The 17645-nt window shown below is 44.1% G+C and overlaps 1 protein-coding gene across 1 annotated transcript in view; it reads right to left on the bottom strand.

Moving 5' to 3' along the window:
* The window catches only part of LOC140737832 (mannosylglucosyl-3-phosphoglycerate phosphatase-like), a 67304-nt gene that overhangs the window by 30635 nt on the left and 19024 nt on the right, over positions 1–17645 (bottom strand). The gene's annotated exons all lie outside the window — the stretch shown is intronic.

A 17645-nucleotide genomic window follows, 5' to 3' on the forward strand; every position in this document is an offset into this window, starting at 1 on the left:
TGCAATCATTCCAATAAGTCATTTGTTGATGAGGCCATGCAAAGTTTAAAAAAAAGTTCGGGGACTTTCAGAATTTTTCAGCGGACTCCAATCATTGCAATCTTTTAGATGCTCGGCAGAGCCAACAAAAAAGAACAAGGTGTAAGCAGAGCAACGATTATGTGAATGAGCCAGTGTTAAGAGTGGCTAGAAATTAAGCTTGAGATGTTAGAGATATAACAAGAGTAGGCAGAATGGTATGTTCAGGCAGTGGAATGCTCTTCCTGTGAGATGTGGGATTTCAGAATACCTAGAAGTCTTTCTGATGACTACATCTGTAGGAAGTGCACTCAACTTCTGCTCTTGAGTGACAAGGTCAAGAAACTGGAGTTGGATGTTCTCTGGATCATCTGGGAGGCTGAAATCCTCATAGATGAAACTTTTACTGAGGTGGTCACACCCGTGCAGATAGATAGATACTTTATCAATCCCAAAGGAAATTACAGTGTCACAGTAGCATTACAAGTGCACAAGTATAAATATTAGAAGAGAAATAGAAAGAATAAAAATAAGCTACCACAGTCTAACAGGAAGGGGTCATCACTTCACCAATTATAGGTTGACTTATTATAAAGCCTAATTGTCGAGAGTAAGAATGACCTTACATAGGACTCTTTGGAGCAGCACAGCTGTCTTAGTCTATTACTAAAAGTGCTCCTCTGTTCAGCCAAGGTGGCATGTAGAAGGTGAGAAACATTGTCCAGAATTGCCAGGATTTTCCGTAGGGTCATTTGTTCTAGTGTGTCCAGTATGGCTCCTCAAACAGAGCCAGCCTTTCAAATTAGTTTATTGAGCCTGTTGGCATCACTCATGGCAATGCCATTGCCCCAGCACATCACCACATGGAAGATTGTACTGGCAACAACAGACTGGTGGAACATGTGAAGGAGAGGCCTGCATAGTCCAAAGGATCTCAGTCTCTTTAGGAAGTAGAGGTGACTCTGGCCCTTCTTGTACACAGCCTCTGTGTTGGTGCTCCACTCAAGTCTGCTATGTAGGTGCACCCTCAGGTACTTGTAGATCCTCACCACATCCATGTCCTAACCATCTATGGTAACAGGGAACAATGCAGGCTTAGTCATCCTAAAGTCCATCACCACCTCCTTTGTCTTACTAAGGTTGAGCTGCAGATGATTCAGCTTGCACCATTTGACAAAGTCCACCACCAAGGCTTTGTATTCATTCTCCCATCCTCCCTTTCTATGCCCAATTATTGCTGAGTCATCAGAGAAATTCTGAAGATGGTATGACTCAATGTTGTATCGAAAGTCCAAGGTATACAGAGTAAACAGGAAGGAAGCCAATACAGTCCCCTGTGGGGCCCTACTGCTGCCTATAGCCATGTCTGACACACAGCTCTGAAGCTGCACAAACTGTGGTCTGCCAGTCAGGTAGTCCATTATCCAGGATACAATGGAAGTGCCAACCTGCTTTGAACAGAGCTAATCCCTCAGCAATGAGGGCTCTATGGTATTGAAGGCACCTGAGAAATCAAAAAAAAATATGATCCTCACAGCACTGCCCTGCTTATCCAAATGGGAGTAGGCTCTGTTCAGCAGATAGATGACAGCATAATTGACTCAAAATGTGCTTCTGGTAGGCAAACTGCAAGAGATCAAGGGCTGATCTGACCAGGGGTCAGGGGTGAGCCAGGACCAGCCTCTAGGTCTTCATAATGTGAGTGGTCAGGGCCACTGGACAGTAATCATTCAAAACTTTCAGTTGGCCTTTCTTCAGTACTGGGTTCAGACATGATGTTTTCCACACAGTCGGGACCTTTTAGAAGCTGAGACTCAGACTGAAAATGCACTGGAAACTTTCACACAGCTGCTCAGCACACTCCTTCAGGACCTTGGAGTTCACACCATCTGGTCCCGATGCTTTGCCATGTCTGAGTTTCCCCAGGGCCCTTCCCACCTGCTCAGAGGTTAAGGTGAGTTCATGATGACTGGGGAGTTTATGGAACGTGGGGGCTGGGGGACGTGAATATTGGGACAATAGCAGTTGATATGTGGAGGCTTTAAAAAGTAGATGGGTGACTGCCAGGAGAGGTAAGGGGAGTAATCAGTCAGTGCAGGGTTCCTCTGTGGCTAATCCCCTCAGCTACAACTACATACCTTTGGTAAGGGATGACCTATCAAGGCACAACAGCGGCAGCCAGGCCAATGGCAATGTGGCCAGCTCTGATGTCAAGCAGGGAAAAGTCAAGTCAAGCAGAACGATAATGATAGGTGACTTGATAGTTAGGGGACAGACAGCAGATTCTGTGAAAATCCAAGTAAATGACATCCACTGCCTCCTTTGTCCACCTTGCTTTTTACTTCCTTGAAGAACTCTCTAAGAATTATTTTATCATTAGTCTCCAAATATACTGAAACCTCATCCTTACTAATAGACTCCAACATCTTCTCAACCACTGAGGTTAGACTAACTAGGCTATAATTTCCTTTCTTTTACCTTCCTCCCTTCTTAAAAAGTGGAGTGACATTTGCAATTTTCCAGTCCTCCAGGACCATGCCAGAATCAAGTAATTCTTGAAAGATCATGACCAATGCGAAAGTTATCTTTTCAGCAACCTCTCTCAGGACTCTGAGATGTAGTCCATTTGGTCCAGGTGACTTAACCACCTTAAGACCTTTGAATCTGTCTAGAACTTTTTCCTTTGTAGTAGTAATGGAACTAGTGTAATAGCAATAGCAATGTCAGAAGTGGGGATGTTCACAAATGACTGCACAAGGTTCTGCACCATTCGTAACTCCTCAGATAGTGAAGCAGTTAATACTCAAATGCAGCAGGACTTGGACAATATCCACGCTTGGGCTGACAAGTGGCAAGTAACATTCGAGCTACGCAAGTGCCAAGCAATGACCCATCTCCAACAAGAGAGGCTCTAGCCATCATCCCTAGATATTCAGAGGCTTCACCATCACTGAATCCCCTACTATCAACTTTCTGGTGGTTACCATTGACAGGAAATTGAACTGGTCTAGCCATATAAACATAGTGGCTACCAGAGCAGGTCAAAGGCTTGGAATCCTGAGACATGTAACTTACTCCCTGACTCCCCAAAGCCTGTCCACCATCTACGAGGCTCAGGTCAGGAGTGTAATGGTGTACTCCGCCACTCATATGGATGACTGCAGTTCTATCAACACTCAAGAAGCTTGACACTATCCAGCACAAGGCAGCCCACTTGATTGGTACCCCTTCTACAGCATCCAATCCCTCCACCATCAATGAACAATTGAAGCAGTGTGTACTGTCTACAGGGTGCACTACAACAACACACCAAAGTTCCTATGGCAGCATCTTCCAGACCCACAACCACTACTAACTAGATAGAGAAGAACAGCAGGGACCTGTGAATATCACCACTTGGAAATTTCTCACCAAGTCACTCACCATCCTGACTTGGAAATATATTGCTATTCTTTCTTTGTCACTGAGTCAAAATCATGGAATTACCTCCCTAACAGGTGGGCGTACCTATACCTCAGGGACCGCAGCGGTTCAAGAAGGCAGCTCATCACCACCGTCTCAAGGACAACTAGGGATGGGCAATAATGCTAGTTTAGCTGACGACACCCACATCCCATAAAAAAATAAGTTTTTAAAAACTCACTCCTGTTCCTTGACACTCACAGACCTCTGGCATATTTCAACATTGATCTTCACATGAAAAATAAAACATGCCACTCGTACAATATAAGACACAGATCCAATTAAGAGATAACTATCACATCTCAAGTTAAAATCTAATGCAATTTACAAGATTCACAACTTATTAAAAATACCATAGCAGGTTAATAAAGCCATAAAATGTGCATAATGCAGTCCATTTCTCAAAAGTAGTAAAGTTATGTGAAGTTTATAGTGTGATGGATATTGACTGTCCTGGGCAAGGGGGCATTGTTTCATGCCAAGCTCAGCTTTCAAAACATGGCAGCTGTGTGCTTCTGGAGATCTAAATGTTGTTTTTGAATAAGTTAAACTTCCAACCAATATTCTTTGTTTAGCTTCTGGCCATAAATGGAGGCAAGTCTTCAGTTACTAATGTTCATTGCAAGGAGCAAAAGAGAGCTTTGCAAACAAGCACTGTCTATAGTAGACTTAATGGATTATACTATCTGTCTAACTGCACAAGAGGTGCAGTATAAGACAACAAGTCATTTAATTTGGACTAGATAAAGCTGAATAAACTCTTCTCAGGCTTCCATGAGACTACGGGTTTCGATGACAAACTGCTATATTCATCAGTGATGATGCCTGGGCATGTCTAATCCAGTGTTATTTATAGTCCCATCGTCCATCCCTCCTAATTGGTTAGTCCTCATCCAATCAGGTTTCTGCTGTCCCATCTTGTTTACAATGGAATTCCAGTTCTTATCTAGAGTGAGACTTTTGTCTTTATTAAAATTCTTTTCCTCTAATTTTATTTCAATGGGTTCCTTCACCAGACCATCCCAAAAGTCACAGGCATGCCACAGTAGTTTTGTGCCATCAAAGTCAATCCTATGGTCATTGCGAATGCAATGCTCTACCACCACCGGTTTCTCTGGGTAACCCAAACAGATATACCTCCTGTACTCCTTGATGCAGGTTTCCACTGTGCATTCCATCTGGCCAATATAAGCTGCTCTGCATTTATAAGGAATCCTGTAAACACCAGCTGTCCTGAATCACAAGTCATCTTTGACCCACATAAGCCGTGATTTGAGCTTTGTTATGAGTTTGTGGATGGTATTAATTAAGTATTTCTTCAGGATCTTGGTGATATTTCCAGAAACTGTGTAAATATAGGCAAGACAGGTGGTAGTGTTGGGTTCTCCCTCGTTGTTAGGGTTCCTGCTTTTTCTGCTGGCCCTTTCCAGGGTCCGATTGATTTGCTTCACCTTGTCACCATTCTGTAAAAATGTTATGCATAATTGTACTTCCTCTATAAGGGAAACTACTATGAACAAACAAATGGAAAGGATCTTGTCAATGGCTATTGCCAATTTCTACATGGAGGACTTTGAGGAGAGGGTTCTGAGTTCATCACCCTTACATCCCAAATGCTTCTTCAGATACATTGATGACACCTTCGTAGTGTGGCCTCATGGACTCCAGGCACTCCAACAGTTCCATGACCATCTTGAACAGCATATATCCAAACATTCAGTTTATGAAGGAAATGAAGAAGAATGGTTGCATCTTGCTCCTGACATGCTAACACGACAGAAACGGGACAGTAGCCATCGGAAATGGCATCAATCAGAAGCCCACTCACATGGATTTGTAGCTCAACAATATCAGCCACCATCATGCCCTCCAAAGTTGAGTGGTTCTTTCTATTTTGATTAACCATGCGAAAACTATTTTAGACCCAGAGACTCCATGAGGAAATAAAATGATTACACATGACATACCTATAGAATGGCTACAATGTGAAAGAAGCCTGTACCGGCTGGAAGCCCACTAAGAGTTTATTCGTCATATATGCCGAGAAAACACTAGATCCTTTTTAGATAAAACTGGCTAAGTTTTTTATTTATTTATTCATTTATTCAGATGCTGCGTGGAATAGCCACCCAGCAACCCCTAATTTAACCCTAGCCTAATCATGGGGCAATTTAAAATGACCGATTAACTTACCAATTTGGACTATGGGTGAAAACCAGAGTATCGGAAGGAAACCCACACAGTCATGGGGAGAATGTACAAACTCCTTAAGATAGGAGTGTGAAGTGAACCGAGGTTGCTGGTACTATAAAGATTTGTGCTAACCACTATGTTACCATACCACCTGGTCAGCCTTTAGTTCAAGGAAGTTTTATTTTTATTTATTTACTTCTTATCATGTAAGTTTTTGGTGGTGATTTGTGAATTCCATAAGGATTAATTTCTGTTACCATTCACCAACATTCGAGTAAATTTATGGGACAGTGGAACATGAGTTCCCGCATAACCTGAATATTGCTGGTGATTCGCATAAAGTTTGCAATTTCACTTGGTAACATAATCATAAAAAATACTTTGAATGGCCTCTTCTGCTTCCAACTCTCTTTACACTTGGCATTAGCTACAGCAGTGCAAATTTTACTAGGAGAAGGCTACAACAATATTCAGTTTCACTGCATAATTACAATCTTGGTCAAGGCACTATGACTACATCAAATTCTAACATGCACGTTATAACAAAGTGTAGCCAGCATCAACAGGATGTCTTAGTTAGTGAAAATGACAAGATGAGACATGACTGTAAATCATGTAAGCAATTTTATCAGGCAAAGTACCTGCCTTCTGTTAATTGAGATTATTACAGTCAACCTCAAAGATATAAAAGGGAAAAATAACACTGGAGCATTGGAAAGAAAATTGGCTTTTTTCAAATTCAGTATTTTGTGAATACCATATAACAATACAAACAAATACAAACAATACAAACTACATTTTTAATAAATATTCAATTTCTTTATTCAGAACTATCCATTTGATGTTTTAAACACTACTTAAAAACATGCATCAATGCTTTACACCTTTGTTTTTCCTGAATCTTACTTTATAGTATGATTGGGGAAACTCAAAGTCTCAATTACCAAAAGTTTGAATTAAAAACTCATTGGTCTACTGAGTACAACTATCCAAAGAATGAAAATTAAGGTAGCATTCAATTAATTTCCCAAATTAGAATTAGAATCATATTTAATATCACCCATATCTATTGTAAAATTTACAGTCGACATTTCGGGCTGAGACCCTTCAGCCGGCTTTTCCATAGGTGCTGCCTGGCCTGCTGAGTTTCTCCAGAATTTTGTATGTTTTGCTTAGATATCCAGCATCTGCAGATTTTCTCATTTGTGTTGTAAAATTTATTGTTTTGCAGCAGAAATATATTGCAATACTTAACAAAAAAAAACTAAATTACAACAAGAAATTTGTATAAAAATTAAGAGCAAAAAAAAATTAGTATTCATGGGTTCATTGTTGATTCAGAAATCTGATGGTGAAGGGGAAGGAGCTGTTCCTGAAATGTTGAGTGTCTGTCTCCAGGCTTCTGTATTTCCTCCTTGATCGTAGCAATGAAAAGAGACAATGTCCTGGGTAATGAAGGTCCTCAATAATGGATGCCACCTTCTTGAGGCATAACCTTTTGAGGATGCCACTGATGCTAGGGAAGCTAGTGCTTATGACTGAGCTGGCTGAGTTTACAACAGACAGTTGTAAACAGACAGGTTTTTTTTTCCCGATCCTGTACAGTGGCCCCTCTATACTAGGCTGTGATGCAACCAGTTAGAAAGCATTCCACGGTCACCTGTAAAAATTTGCAAGTCTTTGGTGACATAGCAAATCTCCTCAAACTCTTCATTAAATATAGCCACCGTCATACCTTATTTGTACAGTAATTGCAGGCAATATGTTAGCCCAGGATAAACCTTCAGAGATGTTGACACCCAGGACCTTGAAACTGCTTACCCTTTCCACTGCTAATCCTTTGATGAGGACTTCCCCTTCTTGAAGTCCACAATTGATTCCTTGGTCTTATTGACGTTGAGTGCAAGGTTGTTGTGACACCATTCAACCAGCTGATCTACCTCACCCCGTACGCCTTGTCACCATCTGAAATTCTGCCAACAATAGTTGTGTCATCGGCAAATTTATAGATGGCACTTGAGCTGGAAGTAGAGGGAGTAGAGCAGAGGGCTAAGCATGCAATCTTGATGTACGCTAGTTGATTGTCAGCAAGGAGGAAATATTATCTCCAAACCACATTGACCGGTCTACCAGTGAGGAAGTTAAGGTTCCTAGTTGTGGAGAGAGGCCCAGATTATGGAGCTTGTTAATTAGAACTGAGGGTATGATTGTGTTGAACGCTGAGCTGTAATCAGTAAACAGCAGCCTGACATAGGAATTGCTATTGTCCAGGTAATCCAAGACCAAATGAAGAGCCAGTGAGATTGTATCCACTATAGACCTATTGTGGCAATAGGGAAATTGCAGTGGATCCAAGTCCTTGCTTAAGCACCAGTTGATTCTGGCCTTTACCAACCTGTCAAAGTACTACATCACAGTAGATGTGAGAGCTGCTAGATGATAGTCATTGAGGCAATTCACCCTGCTCTTCTTGGGCATTGGTATGATTGTTACCCTTTGGAAGGAGGTGGCAACCTCCGACTGCAGCAGTGAGAGACTGAAGATGTCATTGAAAATTCGTGCCAGTTGGTTGGCACAGGTTTTCAGAGCCCCACCAGGTACATCATCTGAGCCTGGTGCCTTGCGAGGGTTCACCCTCTTGAAAGATATTCTGACATCAGCCTCTGAGACAGATGACAAGGTCGCCAGATGTTGCAGGGATACGAACAGGTGTAGGTTTACTCTCCTTCACAAAGTGTGCATAAAAGACAATGAGCTTATCTGGAAGTGAAGCATCACAGCCATTCATGATGTTAGTGCAATAGGAAGCCTTGACGAGGATGATCTGGACCCAGATGCTGGAGTATCCGAGGCCAGGCTTGAGACATGGTATAAAGCTGGAATGAGAACTCAAGCAAAAACAAAAAGCTGGACGATACCTTCAGTTAGGCTTACAATTGAGCACTGAACCTCAGTTCAGATGCTCTTTAACTGCTCAACACTTGGCGCTCAAAACATGATTGCCAATTGGCGAAGCAAACACCAGGAAATCTGCAGATGCTGGAAATTCAAACAATGCACAAAATGCTGGTGGAACACAGCAGGCCAGACAGCATCTATAAGGAGAAGCACTGTCGATTGCACTCGTGATAGGGTTCCCCTTGTGCTCACCTACCACCCCAACAGCCTCTAGGTCCAACGTATAATTCTCCGTAACTTCCGCCACCTCCAACGGGATCCCACTACCAAGCACATCTTTCCCTCCCCCCCCCCTTCCTGCTTTCCGCAGGGATTGCTCCCTACGTGACTCCCTTGTCCACTCATCCCCCCCCCCCCCCCCCCCCATCCCTTCCCACTGATCTTCCTCCTGGCACTTATCCTTGTAAGCGGAACAAGTGCTACACCTGCCCTTACACTTCCTCCCTCACCACCATTCAGGGCCCCAGACAGTCCTTCCAGGTGAGGCGACACTTCACCTGTGAATCGGCTGGTGTGGTATACTGCGTCCAGTGCTCCCAGTGTGGCCTTTTATATATTGGTAAGACCCGACGCAGACGGGAAACCATTTCACTGAACACCTACGCTCGGTCCGCCAGAGAAAGCAGGATCTCCCAGTGGCCACACATTTTAATTCCACGTCCCATTCCCATTCTGATATGTCTATCCATGGCCTCCTCTACTATCAAAATGAATCCAAACTCAGGTTGGAGGAACAACACCTTATATACCGGGTAGGTAGCCTCCAACCTGATGGCATGAACATTGACTTCTCTAACTTCTGTTAATGCCCCTCCTCCCCTTCTTACCCCATCCCTGACATATTTAGTTGTTTTTTTTACTCTCTCTCTGCCCATCACTCTGCCTGTTCTCCATCTCCCTCTGGTGCTCCCCCCTTCCCCCTTTCTTTCTCCCAAGGCCTCCTGTCCCATGATCCTTTCCCTTCTCCAGCTCTGTATCACTTTTGCCTATCGCCTTTCCAGCTCTCAGCTTCATCCCACCCCCTCCGGTCTTCTCCTATCATTTTGTATTTTCCCCTCCCTCCACTACTTTCAAATCTCTTACTATCTTTCCTTTCAGTTAGTCCTGACGAAGGGTCTCAGCCCGAAACATCGACAGTGCTTCTCCTTATAGATGCTGCCTGGCCTGCTGTGTTCCACCAGCATTTTGTGTGTGTTGCCAATTGGCGGGACGGTCCTGAACCCTTAAAGGAGTCACACCAGCTATCCATATTCTGGAGATCTAAAGCATCTAAACATTGGAAGCTGGCATGGTTAGGTGCCTATCGTAACAGGACCCCCTCTCCTGCAGCCAATTCCTGATGGCCCTGGCTGCTCAGAGAGACGATGATGGTAATCATGGATGAGAGCTGGCTCCAAGAGAAACCTTTCAGGAACTCAGCGCCATTCCTCAGGTCTGAGTCCCTCACAGTCCACAAGAAACTGCCAAACATCCAGAACAGTTCGTAATTCCTTTTACAGTGAAACAAAACTGGGTGGCTGTGGAGCTGATGGTGGTGTGGCTAAAGGGATGGTACTCACAGGTTTCAACTTGGAAATACGGAAAGTGGGATTGATTTTAAAGGTCTTAGGAAGTTGCGAAGTGTAAGCCACCGGGTTTACTTTTTAAGAACCTTGAAGGGTCCAATGAACTTGGGTGCCAATTTCCTAGACTCCACCTGGAGGCAAATCCTGAGTCAACAGCCAGATCCATTGCCCAGGCTACAAAACTGGTCACTGTCTTCCCTTGTGGTTAGCCTTTATTTCAACCTTCTGGACAGAGGCTAACAAAATCTCTCTTTTCCATTTCTCCTTGCAGCGTCAAACAAGATCGTCAGCCACAGGAACCCCAACCTTGGCCTTCTTCTCAGTTAATATTGGCACAGAATACCCAAATTGGCATTCGAAAGGGTCATCCTATGCACCAAATGTTGTAAAGTGTTGTGGGCAAGCTCTGCCCACATCAAATAGTCACTACACTCGTGCAGTCTTTCAGAGGCCACACATCTTAGGGTACGTTCAATATCTTGGTTCATCCATTCCATCTGGCAATTGAACTGTAGGTGAAACCCAGAGGAAGGACTCGCTATTGCCCCAAATGGCTTGCAAAATGTCCTCCAGAAACGTGATGTGAATTGTGGACTGAGATCCATGACTATGTCCAGTGGAAAACCATGGATTCTGAAGGACATCTCCACCTCAGATAACGGCCTTTTTAAATTGATCAACAATTACCATGATGATGGTCTTTCCCCTTGAAAGTGGAAGATCTGTGACGAAGTCCATGGAGATGTGTGCCCATGTTCAGTCCAAAACAGGTAGAGGATGGAGAAACCCTTGAGGTTGGATATGGGGCTCCTCGTTCTGGGCAATCTGTGAGTGAAAAGTTATTCTTGATGAATGTCCCCACTGGAGTACCTGTGACCTGACAAAGTGTGGGACAAGCAGTCGACCAGGAAGACCATCCTTGTGCCTGATCCTTGCAAACAAGTTCATCTATTCCCCAAAGGATCGGCATTATCACCTTAGCTTGGGACAAAATGGTGGCAAGTTGCTCCTCTCTTTCAGGTTCATCGAACTGACGAAAGATGGCATCTTGTTTTAAATTATTTGACCCAGGTCGACAGGTCAGGACAAAGTTAAAATGGTTGAATAAAGGGCCTACCTGGAATTTAGTCTCTTGGCCTTCTAGATATAAGCCATGTTCTTATGGTCTGTAAAGCCAATGATGCCATTCCTCCAATGCCAGTTTAATATCTCCCGATTCCCTGTGTTGTATTTTCTCTCTACAGGGAATAGCTGCCTGGAGAAGAAAGCACATGGGTGCAGTTCACTGTTGAAGGTGACCGTTGAGTCATTACTGCACTCATTCTGATGTCTGAGGCATCCACCTCCACGATGAAGGGAAGGTCAGAGTTAGGGGAAATCAAGATGGGAGCTGATGTGAACTGCTGTTTAAGTACTGCAAAAGCACCCTCCATTTTGGTAGCCCAGATAAAGGGGCCTGTGGATTTCTCAGTTAGAGCCATCGGTAGAGCTGCCACTGTGCTGAAGTTCCTGATGAGCTTCCAATAAAAGTTAGCAAACCCCAGGAATCGTGGACTTGTTTGACACTGGATGGTTGTGGCCAATCTCTGACTGCCTAGATCTTCGTAGAGTCCATCTTGAGGTTGTCATTGGAGATGATGAAACCCAAAAATGAAATGGTTGTCACGTGAAATTTGGACTTCTCCAATTTAACGTAAAGTCCATGGTCTAGAAGCCTCTGTAAAATGTCCCTGACGTGAGCAATGTGCTCCTCCATGGACTTCAAGAAGATTCCATTATCATCCAAGTAAACAAAGGCATATTTATGGAGAGTATCCCACAGCACGTTGTTTATAAATATCTGAAGAACTTCTGGAACATTCGCAAGGCCGAAGGGCATAACCAGGTACTCGTACAGCATCGCCAGTGTACTGAATGCAGTCGTCCACTTGCCGCCTTCACTTATACAGACCAGATTGTATGCACTCCACAGGTCTAGGTTAATGAATACTCTTGCCCCTTGGAGAATCTCAAAGGCAGTATTTATGAGTGGAAACAGGTAATGATTCTTGACTGTTATGCAGTCTAATCCTCTATGTGAATGTGAAATGCTTAACATAAAAAAGACTAAGGAGCTGGTGGTGAACCTGCGGAGGGCTAAGGCACCGGTGACCCCTGTTTCCATCCAAGGGGTCAGTGTGGACATGGTGGAGGATTACAAATACCTGGGGATACGAACTGACAATAAACTGGACTGGTCAAAGAACACTGAGGCTGTCTGCAAGAAGGTCAGAGCCGTCTCTACTTCCTGAGGAGACTGAGGTCCTTAAACATCTGCCGGACGATGCTGAGGATGTTCTACGAGTCTGTGGCAGCCAGTGCTATCATGTTTGCTGTTGTGTGCTGGGGCAGCAGGCGGAGGGTAGCAGACAGCAACAGAATCAACAAACTCATTCGAAAGGCCAGTGATGTTGTGGGGGTGGAACTGGACTCTTTGACGGTGGTGTCTGAAAAGAGGATGCTGTCCAAGTTGCATACTATCTTGGACAATGTCTCCCATCCATTCAATAATGTACTGGTTAGGCACAGGAGTACATTCAGCCAGAGACTCATTCCACCGAGGTGCAACACTGAGCATCATAGGAAGTCATTCCTGCCTGTAGCCATCAAACTTTACAACTCCTCCCTCAGAGTGTCAGACACCCTGAGCCAATAGGCTGGTCCTGGACTTATTTCCACTTGGCATAATTTACTTATTATTATTTAATTATTTATGGTTTTATATTGCTATATTTCTACACTATTCTTGGTTGGTGAGACTGTAACAAAAACCAATTTCCCTTGGGATCAATAAAGTATATGTCTGTCTGTTATAATCAGTACATGGCTGCAGGCTTCCATCCTTCTTTTGTGTGAAGAAGCCTGCGCCAGCTGTGAGGTGGAGGGCTGGATGAATCCCATAGCAAGAACTTACTTTACATATGCTTCCTCTGCACTTCTCTCTGGACCTAAGAGCATGTATAATCAACCACAGGACTAGTACCAGGCAGAAGATCTATAGCACAGTTGTAGGGGTAGTGCAGTGGAAGAGTCCAGGTCTTTCCCTTGCTATGAAGGAACTTTGACTGGCCTGGGTGTTGCAAGTTCTTCTGAGACCTCCTTCAAGGATGTCTCCTGGGGCTTCTTAGGTGGCAGGAGTGATTCAACTGACCTCCCAGTCTCCTCCTTAGGTTCACTAGATTCTTGTCATATCCTCAGGCAACAGTACAAAGTGTTACTGATGGTCCTTATGGGAACGGGCTCCAAGAGTCTACATTTAGGAGTCCTCTCTTGGGCTTCAAATTACCTCGAACTGAATACTGTCCCCTTGTTGGTCATTGGTCTTGTGAGAATCTGGGGGAAGGGGAGGGATTGTGGAAAACCATGCCGCAAATATACCCTTACAATAACTGGACCAAGTAATGACTCTTATCTCCCTTCAGCCCAAGGATGGATTTATGCTGGGACAGCCAAATGTGCCCAAGGATCAGGGGTGTAAGTGGTAAGTCAATGATGTAGAAACTGATGTCTTCCATGTGATCCATTATCCTCATCTTCAAAACCACAGTCTGTTACTGGATCTGCCCGAAACCTAGCAAGAGGCCATCCAAGACAGCCGTGGGCAAGGACTGGCTCAACTCTCACAACGATACGTCAATGGGCAGTTCCTAAGTCCAGAAAATTACCTGCTGCCCCAGAGTCCACAAAAGCCTTCACCTAGTTCCAGTTCTTACCCCAGGTGAATTCCATCTTCAGTAATCCATGGGATAGGGAGTTGTGGCTGCTACCATCATAGTCCTCCTGACAATGGACAGTCTTAGCAGTTCTTCAGGCGGCTACAGCTTTGGATATTCAGCACACAGGAAACTTGCTTCCCCACACTAACAGCAGTAGCCTTGATTCTGACAGCAGGAATTCTCACTGGCAGAGAGCCTTGTGTAACCGATCTGCATGGGCTAGCCAACACCTCGGGCTAGCTCTCTTCGTCTTTGTAATGTATTCCCTCTTAAGCTCTGCCAGACTGTTGTCAAGGCAGATGGACTGGTCAATAAAGACCTCCAAGTCCATAAGACCATAAGATACAAGAGAAGTAGGGCATTTAGCCCACAGAGTCTGCTTCGCCATTCAATCATGGGCTGATCCAATTCTTCCAGTCATTCACACTCCACTGCATTCTCCCCATAACCTTTGATGCCCTGGCTAATCAAGAACCTGTCTATATCTGCCTTAAGTGCACCCAATGACTTGGTCTCCACAGCCGCTTGTGGTAACAAATTCCACAGATTTACCACCCTCTCACTAAAGTAATTTCTCTGCATCTCTGTTCTAAATGGACATCCTTCAATCCTGAAATTATGGCCTCTTTTCCTAGACTCTCCTACCATAGGAAATAACTTTACCATATCTAATCGGTTAACATTTGGAATGTTTCTATGAGATCCCACCTCATTATCCTGAACTCCAGGGAATATAGCCCAAGAGCTGCCAGACATTCCTCATATGGTAACGCTCTCATTCCTGGAATCATTCTCGTGAATCTTCTCTGAACCCTCTCCAATGTCAGTATATCCTTTCTAAACTAAGGAGCCCAAAACTGCACACAATACTCCAAGTGTGGTCTCACAAGTGCCTTATAGAGCCTCAACATAACATCCCTGCTCTTATATTCTATACCACTAGAAATGAATGCCAACATTGCATCCACCTTCTTCACCACCAACTCAACCTGGAGATTAACCTTTAGGGTATCCTGCACAAGGACTCCCAAGTCCCTTTGCATCTCTGCATTTTGAATTCTCTCCCCATCTAAATAATGATCTGTCCATTTATTTCTTCCACCAAAGTGCATGACACTACACTTTCCAACATTGTATTTCATTTGCCACGTCTTTGCCCATTCCCCTAAATTATCTAAGTCTCTCTGCAGGCTCTCTGTTTCAACACTACCTGGTCCTGCACCTATCTTTGTATCATCGGCAAATTTAGCCACAAATCCATTAATCCCATAGTCCAAATCACTGACATACATCGTATAAAGCAGCAGTCCCAACAATGACCCCTGTGGAATTCCAATGGTAACCGCAGCCAGACAGAATAGGATCCCTTTATTCCCACTCTCTGTTTTCTGCCAATCGGCCAATGCTCCACCCATGCTAGTAACTCCCCTGTAATTCCGTGGGCTCTTGCTAAGAAGCCTCATGTGTGGCACCTTGTCAAAGGCCTTCTGAAAATCCAAGTACGCCACATCTACTACATCTCCTTTGTCAACCCTGCTTGTAATTTCCTCAAAAAATTGCAATAGGTTAGTGGCAGGATATTCCTTTCAGGAAACCATGCTGGCTTTGGCCTGTTGGCTACAAGTCCCCTTTTGGCTCTCCCTAACCGAGGGCATCATTTAGTTTGTCCTGGAGTCCTTGGCGGTAAAGAGTGGCCAAGGCTTCCCAGTTCCAACCGCTCTCTTGTGTCTAAGTTCGGAAATCAATAGCATAATCAGCCACTGACCGACTTCCCAGATGCAGCTACATCAGACCATTTGAGGCTCTGTTTGTACCAGCAGGATGGTAAAATACCTTCCTCAAGGTGGCCATGAATTCTTCCGAAACTGCACCAATCTCTGATCTTAGTTCCCAATGCACAGTGCCCCAGGCAAGTGCTCTCCCAGTCAGGAGAGAGATCATAAAGGCCACTTTTCCATGCTCTGAAGAGCATTGAGTGAGGAAGCCATGGCAGAACCGGGGTCTCCATCAAAGCTCTCCAGGGTCGGAAGATATACTAGCTCAACAAGAGCGACCGATAGCCTCACCCAAGCGATAGCTAGTATACGGTGGCCTGAAGGTTGTGTAGCTCCAGGTTCTGTCTGGAAATCCTTTTGTTGTGGCTGGTCACAGCGGCCGAGACTCTGCTACCCCATTGGATCCATGTTGGCTCAATCGTACTGTGATGAGAGACTTTGATAAGGATGGTTTGGACCCAAGCGCTGTTGTATCAGAGTCTGGACTCGAGATATGGTATAAAGCTGAAACAAGAACTGAGCAAAAACAAAACGCTAGACAATATCTCTGGTTAGGCTTATGATTGAGCGCCAAACCTCAGTTCAGGTGCTCTTTAAGTATTTAATTCTTGGCGCCAATTAGCAGGACAGTCCTGAACCCTTAAAGGGGCCACACCAGCTATCTATATTTTAGAGTTAGAGTGTGTAAATGCAGGAATCTGGTGTGGTTGGGTGCATGTCATAACAGTTACTTTTTACTTTGTAGGAGGTAATGGCCCACAAACCCAATCAGAGTTGATATGCATCTGATATTTTTTATCTCTAACCTCAATCGGAATTGTTCTTTTGTCCTTTATGTAGGTCGTACCTGGATTTCTTGTATATTTCTGGCTCACTGGTCTTAAATGCCACAGATCTAGCCCTAAAAAGACTGTGTTTGGTCTGGGTATACTCTCAAAGGCACACATTCATTCACATAGATCTTAATGAAATCAGTGGCAATGTAGTGTATTCATTCAGATTCTAAGATGAGCCCCTGAATATTGTCCAGTCTATCAAGTCAAAGCAGTCTTGTTGGCACTTCTCCACCTCTATTGGCCATACCTTCTTGGTCCTCACAACTGGTGCTGCAGTCTTTAGTCTCAACCTATATGCCAGGAATAGGAGTATTGTCAAGTGATTAGACTTTCCCAAGTATGGATGTATGATTGGACGATAAGCATCCTTGATGGAAGTGAAACAGTGGTTGTGTGCTGGCTCCTCTGGTTCCACAGGTGATAAGTTGACAGTAGTTGTTCAGAGACTTCTTCAAGCTGACCTAGTTGAAATACCCCAAAATGATAGGGAAGGCATCAAGGTGCAATGCTTCATGCCTGCTAATCACAGTGCCTAGCTCCTCTAGTGCTTGCCTGACGTTGGTTTGAAGTGAAACATAGACTGCTACCTATATGATGGCTGAAAATCCCTCGACGGATAACATAGATGACATTTGACCTCTAGATGTTTCAGGTCAGATGAGCAGGACTAAAACAGAATCTCAACATCTGTGCACCACGATAAGTTAATCATAAAGCATACTCCACCTCCTTTACCTTTAAACCACTGAGCTGTCCTGTCTTTGCAGAGAATGGTGAAGGCATCGGGCTACAGCACTGCATCAGAAATGGCGGGCATGAGCCACATTTCCTTGAAGCAAAGTACACAGCAGTCCCTGATTTCTCCCTGGTACTACAATCTTACTCTGAGGTCCTCAAGTTTATTTTTCAGAGACGGTACATTCACCAACAGGATAGTCAGGAGTGCAGTACAAGGTCTAAGCATTTCAAACACACCTGTAAACTAGTGTGACTTCTGCACTTCTATTTTCCACAAGTCTGGAGTACTCCAATATCTGTCGATATCATTTCATTTGAATATCAATATAGTTTTTTTAAACATCG

Source organism: Hemitrygon akajei, chromosome 13, assembly GCF_048418815.1.
Source record: "Hemitrygon akajei chromosome 13, sHemAka1.3, whole genome shotgun sequence".
NCBI lineage: Eukaryota > Metazoa > Chordata > Chondrichthyes > Myliobatiformes > Dasyatidae > Hemitrygon > Hemitrygon akajei.